The sequence below is a fragment of the Hydra vulgaris genome, chromosome 06, assembly GCF_038396675.1.
Source record: "Hydra vulgaris chromosome 06, alternate assembly HydraT2T_AEP".
Lineage (NCBI taxonomy): Eukaryota > Metazoa > Cnidaria > Hydrozoa > Anthoathecata > Hydridae > Hydra > Hydra vulgaris.
In genome coordinates, this window is record NC_088925.1 from 44498646 (window position 1) to 44511719 (window position 13074).

The 13074-nt window shown below is 28.6% G+C and overlaps 1 protein-coding gene across 1 annotated transcript in view; it reads left to right on the top strand.

Annotated features, from left to right (window-relative positions):
* Positions 1–2585: 2585 nt before the first annotated feature.
* Positions 2586–13074, top strand: part of LOC136081890 (uncharacterized) — a 46166-nt gene continuing 35677 nt past the window's right edge. The window contains exon 1 of the mRNA XM_065800239.1: positions 2586–2836. The gene's annotated coding sequence lies outside the window, so the exon portion shown is untranslated. The remainder of the gene's footprint in view (positions 2837–13074) is intronic.

Here is a 13074-nt window from a genome sequence, read left to right on the forward strand (position 1 = left end):
AGGTTAAATAAATGGATTAATACAGTTGTGACGTACAACATTTTATTTGGCTAGAGTACAATCTTTTGTTTTTTCTAGTGTGTAAACTTTAGTTGTTCAAAGACATTTTTTACAAAATACGTTTTTTACAAAATTTAAATCATTAACTTTTTGGTCCTAAAATACAAACATCATAAGATAAAAGTTATTTTTTATCAGACATTGAATGAACAACTTTCCCATCAAAAAATTTAATATCCATTTTTAAAGTAGTTTTCATATTGTACTAACAGTCCTTAAGTTTTGACAAGTTTTAATACAAATTTGAAAATCAGTTTTTTTCTAAATTTCTAAAGTCATATTTTTAAACAATAGGTGAAAAGGTCAATATAGGTGGCAACTGAAACAATTGGATTTTTTCCATGAGGCAATGTTTTCTACCTTATAGAAATATTCACAGTTATTTGGTTAAACTGAATTTTTTTTTTATTCATTTTTCTCTCATGGGTATCAACTTTGTGTTTATAAATACTTTGAGCCAAGATACTACCAAATCCTGTTCTTGCATACAAAACTTTATTCATCTTGAACTAAAAACACTTAAATCAATATTATCTAAAATCAAATTTTACGTTGCCAACCAGTTATATCTGATCCAGGTTTAGTATGTGATTTTTATTTTTAAAAGGCTCAACCTCATCTCATTTATAAACTGCATCTGAACATTTTTTATGCTTTTTTGAGATTGCTTCCGAACTATTATTAGTTTCAAACTTGATACTGCCTAAGCAGTTGTGATGTATTTTGTTTTTTTTTTTCACTTTTGAAATAAAAAAGTGAATAATTTTATTTAGTCGATTAAATAGTCTAAAGGTTTTATAAATTTAATGTTTATTTTAGTGAGAGCTTCATTATGTACTTCAAGTTTGCGAATATCAAGTATTTTTTTTTTATTATTTATTTATTTTGCCGTTGATAAATATTACAAAAAAGAAATTACAATAAAAGAAAAATCCTGGCCGGAGCAAGAAGAAGACAGGTTGTCTTATCACCGAGCCCCGTCATACAAAAATTTACATGCACAATAAATGATAAAAGACAAAAAGACAGTATAAATACAAAAACAAAAACAAATCAAATACTTCAGCAATAAAATAATTTGTTGCTAACAATCTTCCAGCAGAATAATTTTAAAAATTAAAAACGACAGAAAATCATGAAAGTTATAAAAACACACAAAAAAAAAAATGCGTTGTTTAATTAAAAAAAAAAAAAAAAAAGCAATATATGTAAACATAAGTATTTGGGCTGATTATTTAATATCATCAAAAATATGAACGAAAAAGACAATTTTATTTTCGTTATCTTTTATACTAATGGTTTGAAACCATTTTAATAAAAGCTAAAGAAAGTGATAAAGATTTAATTTATTTTCAAGCGATTCAGTCCAAACCTTTAAATTGTTTTCAAAAAAGGTATTTGAAATCTAATATATCGAATTCCATGTTCAGTAAATACCATTTTGAATCATCCTTAAAACTTTGCAAAGTGCAGTTTAAAAAGAAAGTTTTGTTTTTTACTAAAGATTGGAAGAAATTTTTTCCAAACTAAAGGTCCCCGATATTGAATTTGGTACGAACGTATTTAAATCTATAGGTAGAAATTCTTACACATCTTTAGATGTGTAAAAAAATATATTTTTAACTATATAATTTTTTTATCATAATATTTTTCTATTACTTTTGCTGTAAATAAATACATAAGAATTGTAATTTGAGAATTTCTTTCCCGCTGTTTTTATTTATATAAAATAAATAGTTTTATAATAAAAATAACAGATATTTTTTTTTAAGTTACATAACAAAATAAATAATTACATATCGGAAAATAATCTAAAGGTTTATCACGTAAACGCAAATTTTTTTTTTAATTTAACTTTATTTTATACTTTCCTTTTTATTTACCAGTAGTTTAAATTTAAGTAAGAGTTTTTAAAAACTTCCTACGTACCTTTCTAAGCCTTTCATACCCAGTGGACACAAGATGTAATAAAGACGTCTTTTAAACGCCTTTTAAATTTCTTTTCAACGTTATGGACGTTTTTGAACGTTCAAAAGAAGCCATTTTGTCGCTTAGGTATTATATTAGCCTTTTATATATTGAAGCATGAATTAAACACATCTAATACAAAAAAAATTTTTAAACTAACTAGTTCGTTTGCTAAATAAGTAAAAAAGTACAAATAAAGAGTAAACTTTAAGAAAATTATATTCAAATGATTTAACTTTTCAAAAAATTATCTATGAACTAAAAATTTTTTAAAAATATGCTTTTTGTACTATGTAGCTCACAGACTATTTTTTAAAAAAAGTTAAATTATCTGAAAATAATTTGGTTAAAGTTTACTTTTTATTTTTATTTTTTACTAATATAACAAATGAACTAATTCTTAAAACATTTTTTTTGCATTGGATGTGTATAATGCTTCAATAAAAGGCTTGGAAAGTTCTACGAAAATTCAGTTTAATCAGCCACACTAAATCATTATTTGCAAGTGTTATATATCTGATCAAAATCATTTATTTTGCTTTTTAAGTTTCAGCTTTAAGCTTTTAAGTTAGAGTTTTAGCACAAAGCATTTAAGATTTTCTTTCTTTTTTTTTTTCTATTATTGTTTTTATTTTTATCTATTATTTTTATTTTTATTTATTATTTTTATTAAAAACTGTTTTAAACACAGTGTTTGTTTTTGTTTGAGTTTTTATTTCCGGTCTACATAAATAATTAGCTTTCACTTTCAAGTTGTTTTGTAGAAACAAGCAGTTTTATTAAAAATAAAATGTAGACAACAAATAAGGTAAGATTAAGTTTTAATTTAGTGAGTTTTAGGAGTTTTTTTAAAACCTTTATGATTTTTTATATTTTATGAGTTTTGTTTCTGGTATACCTTATGCATCCAGTGTTAGGCATCCTGTACTTAGTGCGACATTTTGTTACACGTTAATATAAAAAAATGTATGTTTAATGTGATATATAGTATTACACACACACACACACACACACACACACACACACACACACACACACACACACACACACACACACACACACACACACACACACACACACACACACACACACACACACACACACACACACACACGCACACACGCACACACACCACATAAACACACGCATACACACTCACACGCACACAATTTGCTCGAGAAGAATTTAATTTATTTTCTTCTTTACTTAATAGCATTCGTTTTTATGACGCCAAATTGTTTGTTTTTCCGATTATTAATCTCACAATTATACGCGTTTTTAAGAAATTTTTTACGAAATTCTATTGGTTCTGTGCAATTTTGTCCAAATATTAATCTCACAATGCCTTACGCTACTTAAAAAAATCTATTTTTATAACACTAACTTTACGCTATTTGCAACAGTAGTTTTTTATTATATCGTTAATGAATTTCCTGTTATTAGCGTTTTAAATTCAAAGTTATAACCCAATTTATATATTTAAATAGTGATATAAAAATATCAATAAAATAAAATAATGCAAAACGAATAATGGAAAAAATTACCAGTTTTTTCTCGGTGGACTCCCCTCTTAAGAAAAAAATCAAATCAAATGCAAAAGAAACAGAAGAAATTAAAATTACGTCAGATTTACCTTCTGCAGACAAATACACCAATTATAGCTAACCAAGTTGCTGGACTTAAGAGCAAAAAACTGAGTTTTGTTCTAAAAACGAGTGGCTTTGTTTTTGACAAAAAAAGCTCGGTTGCACTGCCAAAAAAAGAAAACACTTGGCGTAAAAGCTAAGATGGGAGTGAAAATACCTAAAAAATGGTTCATTTATGAAGTTTCTTATTATGGTGAAGATAGAAAGCAACAGTTAAGTTCGTTATGCAAGAAAATATTTGATCACAAAGAATCTGATGGACATCAAGCTACATTAAAGATTGTAGAAGAAGCTAAAAAAAAAGACTCTGTCAAAAAATATTTTAAAATCTTTAATGCGTGAGAAAATTGTGTCAGCAATCATTTTTCGAACTGCATATAAAGTTGCAAAAGGAAACCAGTCTTTTAAAAACTTTGAAATGGAAATTGATCTTCAAGAAATTGAGTTGGAATGGGTCATATTCTTCATTCTACAAACGCATGCCTTAATATTGTCAATCATATAGGTAACGAAATGAGGAAAAAACTTATAGCAAAAGTCATAAAGTCAAAAAGTAAGATTTCGATAATAATTGGTAAGTCAATCGCTATAAGCCAAAAACTGACACTGATAGTGTACATTCGGTGCTGTGTAAAAGGCAGCGGAATGAATTCACCAATCAGTTTATTTTTGGATTTAGTGGAGCTTGAAAGTGCAACGGCTAAAGGACTATTTGATGCTTTACTTGAATGTCTTCATTTTTATGGGATGAAAGATGAATATTTGAAAAATTATTTAGTTTCTGTAGCATGTGATGGCGCAGCAGTGATGTTAGGATGCAAAATTGGCTTTTTCAAATTAATCACTGAAAAGTTTCCTTCTGTTATAGTTTGGCATTGTGTTAATCATAGACTGGAATTATCAGTAGGCAATACTATTAGGGAAATCTCAAGTATAAGCAGGTTCAAATCATTCCTAAATAAGCTTTACATCATCTATCATGCTTCCCCAAAAAATAGCAGAAAGTTACGTTCATGCGCAGAATTACTTAATATTCAGCTGCTAAAAACTGGTCGAATTTTAAATACACGTTGGGTGTCATCTAGTTTCTGTTCAGTTTTTGCTATATGGGAAAATTAGATAGCGCTGATGAAACATTTTGAGGAAGCGATAGTTGATTCTGCAAGGAACAAAAATGAAAAATCCACTTATGCAGGTTTAAAAAAAAAATTACATCTACAGAGTTTTTAATGGATCTAGTATTAATGTGCGATGCTTACCTACAAGAGCGCAATATTGATCTATACAAAGCAAGTCAAAAAATTAAAGCACTTGCTTAAGTATTCGAAGAAAGAAGAAATAATAGTGGTCCCAATTACAAACTTGCTATAGTTTCAGCACAGAATCTCCGTTTTCATGGAGTTTCACTTCACAATAAAAATTCCAAAAATGATTCAACTATGGATCCAACGCTTTTTACATGAAACTAAAAGAGTCAATTGAGAAAAGGTTGCTTGCTGACAAAGATGTTGAATTAGATGTTGATTTTGGTCTAATTTGCAAGCCAATTTCAATGGGCTCGCATATTAAACCAAAATCATTGGCCTGAAAATATTAACACTCAGTTGACATTTGGAGGAACTGAAATCAGAAATCTGTCACTAAGACTACAGTTAAATGAAAGAGAAATAATTCGTGAATTCAGTGAATACCTGGCAGAAAAAACGTATCCTGAAAATTTAGTTCGTTTGGTACACGCTCTACATACTATCCCCATTTCCTCAAGTAAATGAGAACGAGGGTTTTTATTAATGAATCTGATCATCACACCAACAAGGGCTTCATTAATGGCAAAAACAGTTTCAACGTTGCTATTCATTAAATTAGTGGGACCACCACGTTTGTTCGTGGTTACTTAGCGGAAGGCATTCAGCAGTAGACACTAAGAACAAATAAAGGAGACGAGAGGATATGTCCAACGAAAATTTGAAAAAACTATGGGGTTTGTTATAGAAGTGTATAGTTTTGTAAAGTTTGTACTTTATATAAAGCGAAGTGACCCCTCACCCTCTACCCAAAAAAAAAAAACATCTGTCATTATTTGAAAAAAAAAAAGTTTCTTTTATTGGAAAACGGTTTCTTATATTTATTCCCCCTTTATGGGTATGATGTGCGGGGAAGCCTGCCAACGGCTATAAAATTATAAAATTTATTTACAAATAAAATTACTAAGTACTGATCAAAATTATAGCACAACCTCTTAAAATAATATTGTCACGTAAAATTTTTGTATACATTAATCATATTGTTGAGAGGTACTGTATTGTTGAAAGGCGTTTACATTATTCATTCAAAATGCGCTAATAAAATTAAAAATTTTGTTCATTATTCATCTTAGAAATGAGCAATTTTACAAACACATACAAAAAATGTTGGTCAAATTTATAGCACACTCACATTCATACGTAATTTTGACAGTGTGTATGATTAAATGCATTGACGCATTGTTGTGTATGGTATTTTATTTATCTACTAGCGTCATAGTTAACTATCTAAAATAGCAAATCTTATAATTTTTCAAAGTTTTTTCAGTAATTTAAAAATTAAAACATAATTTGTGTAATGGGTCACAAAGGTGTGAGCTCTGAGCCGCGACAACTTGTAAAAAACTTCAACAGCAATTTAATATTGCTGATATTGCTAAACGTGCTAAAACTTCCAGAAAATTTGTCTAAAATATTGCTGATAAAATTAAATTGAATTTACCAATGAAAAATTGACGCGATCAAAGGCGTCATAGATGTACTAATTCTACAGAAGTCCGCTATATAGTGACACTTGCAAAAAAAAAATCATACTGATTCAAGTAGAAAACTTGTTATGGAGTGAATGCTGCAAATGAAAAAACCATTAGCGCAAGAACAATTTGTCGTTGTTTGTTAAAAAAAGGGTTGAAAAGTTACACACAGAAATGACGTTGTTAAAAAAATAAGGCTCAGAAAAAGAAGAGACTCACTTGGTGTAAAAATGTTGACTGGACTCGAAATCAATGGAATCATGTAATATTTAGTGACGAAGGCCGTTTGAATGGTTATCGTTATTTAGAAGTTATTTGTGAATTACCTGACTATATGGACACTCTTTTTGATTCTGAAGCTAAAGATTTTATTTTATGATGTTATTTTATGTCACAAAGTAAAAAAAACTCTGGAATGGTTTGCAACGAAGAACATTTTGCTCCTAGAACGCCCATCTACTTCACCAGACTGCGGCCGCCAATAGAAAGGCGGAAGCCACTGCAGTTGGAATAAAAAAATTTTTGTCGCTAAAAATGAATTGGGAGGTAGCCGCCGTCTGCTGCGGAAGAAAAGTGAAGGTGAGAATATTTACGGCGTTTATCCACACTATTCTAAGTAATCAATTTAACAAGTTTGATATTTTGATCTTTTAATTTAACGAATTTTAACAAATTTTTATTTTTAATTTTAAAATTTTAAGAGAGTATAACAAGTTTTGTTAAATTCTCTCAACTGTACAAAAGGGAGATAGAACCCTATAATTCTAACGTCACAAAATACTAAGCGCATCATTATAGTACTATTGAAAGATAAATTTAAAATTAATCAGCTTGTACATTTCTTAAATTGGAAGTTGCTGAAAGTTGTAGAAGTTGGTGCAAGGCTTGATTAAGCACAATGAAATACAGAGGGGCGGAGAAAAGAAATATTTTTTACTGTAATAATTTATTTATTTTAAAATTTTAAGACGATGTTCAAAACACACTAAAAAATATTCGCTATAAAAATGTTAATTTTAGAATAGCAAACTACCACTTTCCACATTTTTCTGGATCTCTTGTAAACAGCTTTTTTTTTTTTACGTTAAATAAATTAATAAAATGATTAGTAAAAAAACACGAGCATAACCAGTTCATTCAACGAAAAAAGGTTTTTATTTTTTATTTTAAGTAAATGTATACGAACAGCATATGAAACTACCGAATTAAACAGTGCAGCTGGGACCCAACTGTTGAAAATGCTGGAAACCATCTGGGTATTCCAAACGGGTCACTTCTTAACTTTGTCAGTGGGACCCGACTGGGTCACAAATGCGGAATAAGGGGTTTTTGACAGGAAATTCAATATTGAACCAATATACTTTTTCCGTTTTGCCCGCGTTTTTTTTATTATTTTATTTTTGCTTTACGCGTGAGTCACATTTTTTACTGAACATAAAATAGTTAAGGTACTAGTTATATTAAATTCGTTGTAAAGTCAATAAGTTCTATAGGACGCATAAATATCTAGTCTGACGTATAAGTTGTATAAATTAGTTTGAAAAACAGAGTTGAAACTCATTTTTTAAGCAACAAAAAATCTTTATTGTATAATGATTTGATTTAAAAGTGTTCGACAATAGTTCTGCCTTAGTAGTTCTCTCATTACGTCACCATGAAAGCGTGACAAAATTCTGCTTTAACTTGTATTGCTTTTCTTATTTAGTGCTTTCATCCATTTTAACTTTATTTTTATAAAATAATTTTATTTATTTATTACTATAGCTTCTTGCTACCCATTAATCACCTAAAAACAAAATACTAATATTATTAAGCCTCTTAAATAATTAATTTATTACAAATGTTAAAAAATAACATAACAAAAAGTAGACTACAACATTAAATATTGGAGAACTGAAGCCTCAAGATGACACAATTTATGATGCTGTTTCAACATCTTCAGCAGCTATCATCAGTTGCAGTCGCAATTCTGACAGGTAGTCTGCAGGAAATCAAAAAAAAAATGTTACTCTACGGTTAATGTTTCATGTTGGCTACACATAAAAAGACTGAGAATAGACAAGAATAGAATTAAAAACAACAATGATATAGCAAGACTACAATTTAAATATTTATATCCTAAGATTTGTTAAAATAATATATTTTTTGTTACAACTTTAAAATTAAAGCTTGCATTGTATCTACAATTGTAGATACAATTAAACCTCTAAAATGCAAAATTCTTAAAGTCTTAAACAAAAAAAAACACATAAATAAAAAACGTATTACCAAAAACAAATTTTTAAAAGGTAAGTTTTCAATAACACTTATACTTTTAAAGAAATTATATAAGCATAAATATAATATTACAATACAATAGCAAAGCACAGTGTGCCCAGGACATGAAAAAATTTATTATTTTGACTTTTTATTTTTTAATTTTAAATAGTAAATTTATATTGTGTAGAACATATGTCAGTGCAGAAAGAAATTTTGACGGACGATTCAGGAACACCTATTAATAACTTGTGACAAAATGATATTGATAAAAAGAGGAGAATTGGAAGGAATTCTACTAACTTTGAACATCAAATTAAGTTCATTGAAAAAAATAAAGCTGATTCTAAAAATGATTAAATTGAGATGTAATCTAACTTTAGAAGATAAAAAAGATAACATCATTAACATTTTAATGTAAATTGAAAGACATCTACAAAAATATTCAAAGTTGAAACAAAATAAATATGTGACCGAATTGGAAACTTGGAGAAACAAAGTTGGGACAAAACTGCCTGAAAATCTATCTGCAGCATCATCATCATCCAGGGGTCCAGGGGTAGTATGGAAGAAGAGGAAGCTCTACAGGCTAAAAAGGACGGAAACCAAAGTAATATAATGATGTGCTTAGTATTAGGAGAAAACTAGAAAATGGTGATATCTCCTACAAAGATGCTGAAAAACATAGGCAATGCCATGAACTTATTGTTGAATCAAATGTAAGATTTTTTGTCATTATACATCAAATGCTACGTGCAATTAACTACTATTTGAAGTTATTATATCACAATGTGGTCTGAACAAACCCATACATGGTCTGAATAAACCCATACATGGTCTGAACAAGGCATAAGGGTAAAAACTGCTCTTCAGACAGCAAAAAAAAAAGTTATTCAAAATGTACCTGAGAGAACAGGAACGCCCCTTTATTCTTCTACTTCTAGTAGCGGTAACACTAACAATGGACCAATAGCAGATTGTTTTTTTGATCCAAAATAAAAAGAGTTAATCTATTCAGTGATTCTTAAAGCAGAAGTCCAAAATAGCTAATCGGCTTGGTTATCTAAGTTCAATTTATTTATTTATTTTTATTTTTATAAACTTCTTAGCATTAATCAGCATGTTAATGTTAGCAAAAAAGTTGATCTTTATAAAGTTTAAGAAGTTGGTTTTGATTTGATGATATTGCATAAAAAAACATTTTCATGGGCTTTGCTTAGCCCCAGCTTTTATTGAATGTGCGCACATGCCTAGAAACTGCTTAAGATTACAGGTGGTTCACCTATTGTCAAGTACTTTGAACTGTCAGGCAAAAGTTGGAATGAATACATTAGGGCTTATAAATCAGTAAAAAGTCGTAAGTTAAGACATCTGTCATTATAAATAAATATACATGACATTTACTTCAGGCTGATAATCAGAACACATCCAATGATTGTATAATACCACCCTCATGTGGTATGTATGCTACCACAAGAAGGTGTAAAGTAGATGTGAATAATATCTTTAGTGAGAAAAAAAATGATAGTTCAAGAAATTTTTCTGTGACCATATAAAATCAATAAGACTTATATCTGTGTATATTTGTATTTATTATTAGATTGTTATGAACCCAAATATATTTTATTTTGGATAGGATATTCAAAATAGGTGTCTTAAATCTTAATATATATTTTTAAGATTATTTAATAAGAAATTAAAAGAAGCTAAAAGCAACTAATAAAGAAGCTTAAACTTAAAGAAGAAATGAAGAAAACACTACATTTACGTTCTAGATTAAATGAAGAAAAAACTATATTCAGAAATGAAGAAAAAACTATATTCAGAAATGAAGAAAAAACTATATTCAGAAATGAAGAAAAAACATTCAGAAATGAAGAAAAAATATTCAGAAATAAGGTCACTGCACGTCGATTGTAAATGCATTAGTCACCAAGAGTATTAAGTTTTAGTGTTGAATAATAAACAAAGAAAAGTTTATTAACAAGCACTAGATCTACAAGACAGAAAAATAGATACTGTTGTTAAAGGTATAACACCTATTCTCGATGAATAAAATTTATGGAAGAGTTTAAAAAGGATTGTAACGGATAACACAAATGTAAACACTGGAGAAAAAAAAAGGATTATCAGTCAGTTTTAAAGAAGTTTTATTTAAAAGAAATTGGAAGAACTAAAATTCATTGGTTTTGACAGAGTCTTTTGCGTAGTAATGGATGAAAAACTTATATTGAATATCAGTCCGAAACTTATATTGAAATCAGTGCGGAACTTATATTGAAATCAGTCCGAAACTTATATTGAAAGCAGTCCGGAACTTATATATAAGCTTTATTTACGGCGAGCGAAGATGGCGGCTTAAATTGGGCATCAATTTACTTTTCTTTTAATCCGTGGTTATCAAAGCAATCACCAAAGACAAAAGAATGAAGAACATAATGAATATATTCATAATTCAATATATATTAAGTTGTTGAAGTTGTTTGAAAGTTGTTGTTTTCTGGTTGTAAAGTTGTTCAAGAAATTCAGCTGTTGAAAGTTTTCGCTTTCTGATTGTTGTTGTTTTCTGACAAATTTTTTTGTTTTGTTTTTTTGGTAAATTTGAACAGAATTGTTTCTGATTTGAATTTAATAAAAGAAAAAGAACCTGATTATAATAAAGTAAAAGAAGAAATAATGGAAATTACATTGAAAAATATAGAGAAATTAATTACAAACAAACTCGAAGAACAAAAATAGAGTATTTTAAAAGAAACGGAGCGCCTGTTAAAAGATCAAGAAAAAAATTTTACTGGTATAATTAGTGCCAATTTAAAAATACTCACTAATCGATTAGACAAAATTGAAAAAGAAGTAGACACTAACAAATCGAAAGTCTTGAGCATAGAAAAAGACCTACGCAATTTTACAGAAAGTCTTAACTTTCAAGAAATAAGAATGTCAACAAGGAAAGCAACGTTCAAATTAGAATTCTACACGTAAAAATCAGAAGCATTAATTGTAAACTAAATACTTTTTTAATATTATTTGCTTAACTAAAATATGGGCTACCTCAAACGACACTAATAAAAATTCTAATTTTTATCTTTCTCATTTTGAAATGATTTCTCTTGAAAGGCAAATAAATATGCGTGGTGGTGGAGTTCTAATTTACGTACATGAAAATATTAGGCGTTACTGTAGAAATGATCTTTGCGTTTCTAACGGCGATGGAGACATATTAACAATTGAGATTATTAATGAACGAACAAAAAACATTTTAATTAGCTGTGGTTATCGACCGCCAGATGGCGTGAGCGAGAACTTGAGCATATTTTTACAGCAAAAAGTTATTGCGAAAGGTAACAACGAAAAGAAAAAAAACTTTTTAATTGGTGATTTTAACATGAATTGTTTTGACTACAATGACGATAACAAAGTTAGAAACTTTTATGATGCAATTTTTGAATCTGGAGCAATTTCTTTAATAAATCGTCCAACTAGAATAACAAAAAATTCAGCAACCTTGCTGGATAATATTATTTCCACAGACTTGTTCAACAGTGATATAAAATTGGGCATCTTAAAAACAGATAATTCAGACCACTTTCCTATTTTTCTAACCATAAACACTGACCAACCGCAACAAAAATTAAATAAAGTTATAAAAAAACGTTTTTTTAAACCATCAAATATTGAGTCTTTCAAAAATCAGCTCTCATTATTACATTGGAAACACTTAAATTCTAATGAAAACGCAAACAACCTCTATGAAAAGTTCTTTGAAACATTCACCTCTATTTACGAATCTAATTTCCCAATTGTTACAATTACATTAAAAACTAAACACTTTAATAATCCCTGGTTACCAAAGGATTCAAAAAATCATCCAAAACAAAACAAAAGCTATACATAAAATATCTGAGAACAAAAACACCAGCTAGCGAAAAAATTTACAAGGATTACAAAAATCTTTTCGAAAAAAGTCGAAAAAATTAAAAAAAAACTTACTATTCAAAATTAATTAATAAAGTTAAAAATGACTTAAAAAGCACTTGGAAAGTATTTAAAAAAATTACTGGAAAACAAAAAACATGCTCAAGTTCTTTGCCACAAATGCTGAAAGTCGATAACAATAGCTTGTATGAACAAATAATAGCTAATGAATTCAATAAATATTTCACTGAAATTGGATCAACTCTGTCAAGAAAAATACCAAATACCCAAACCTCATTTTATGATTTTTTGGTACCTATTGACAAAGATATTTGCTTTGAAGAATTATCTGCCGAACTATCATTTGATGAGTTTGAAAAAGCTTTCAAATCCTTAAAAAAAAATAAAGCACCTGGTGCAGATGAAATAAACGGGAATATTTTTATAGATTGC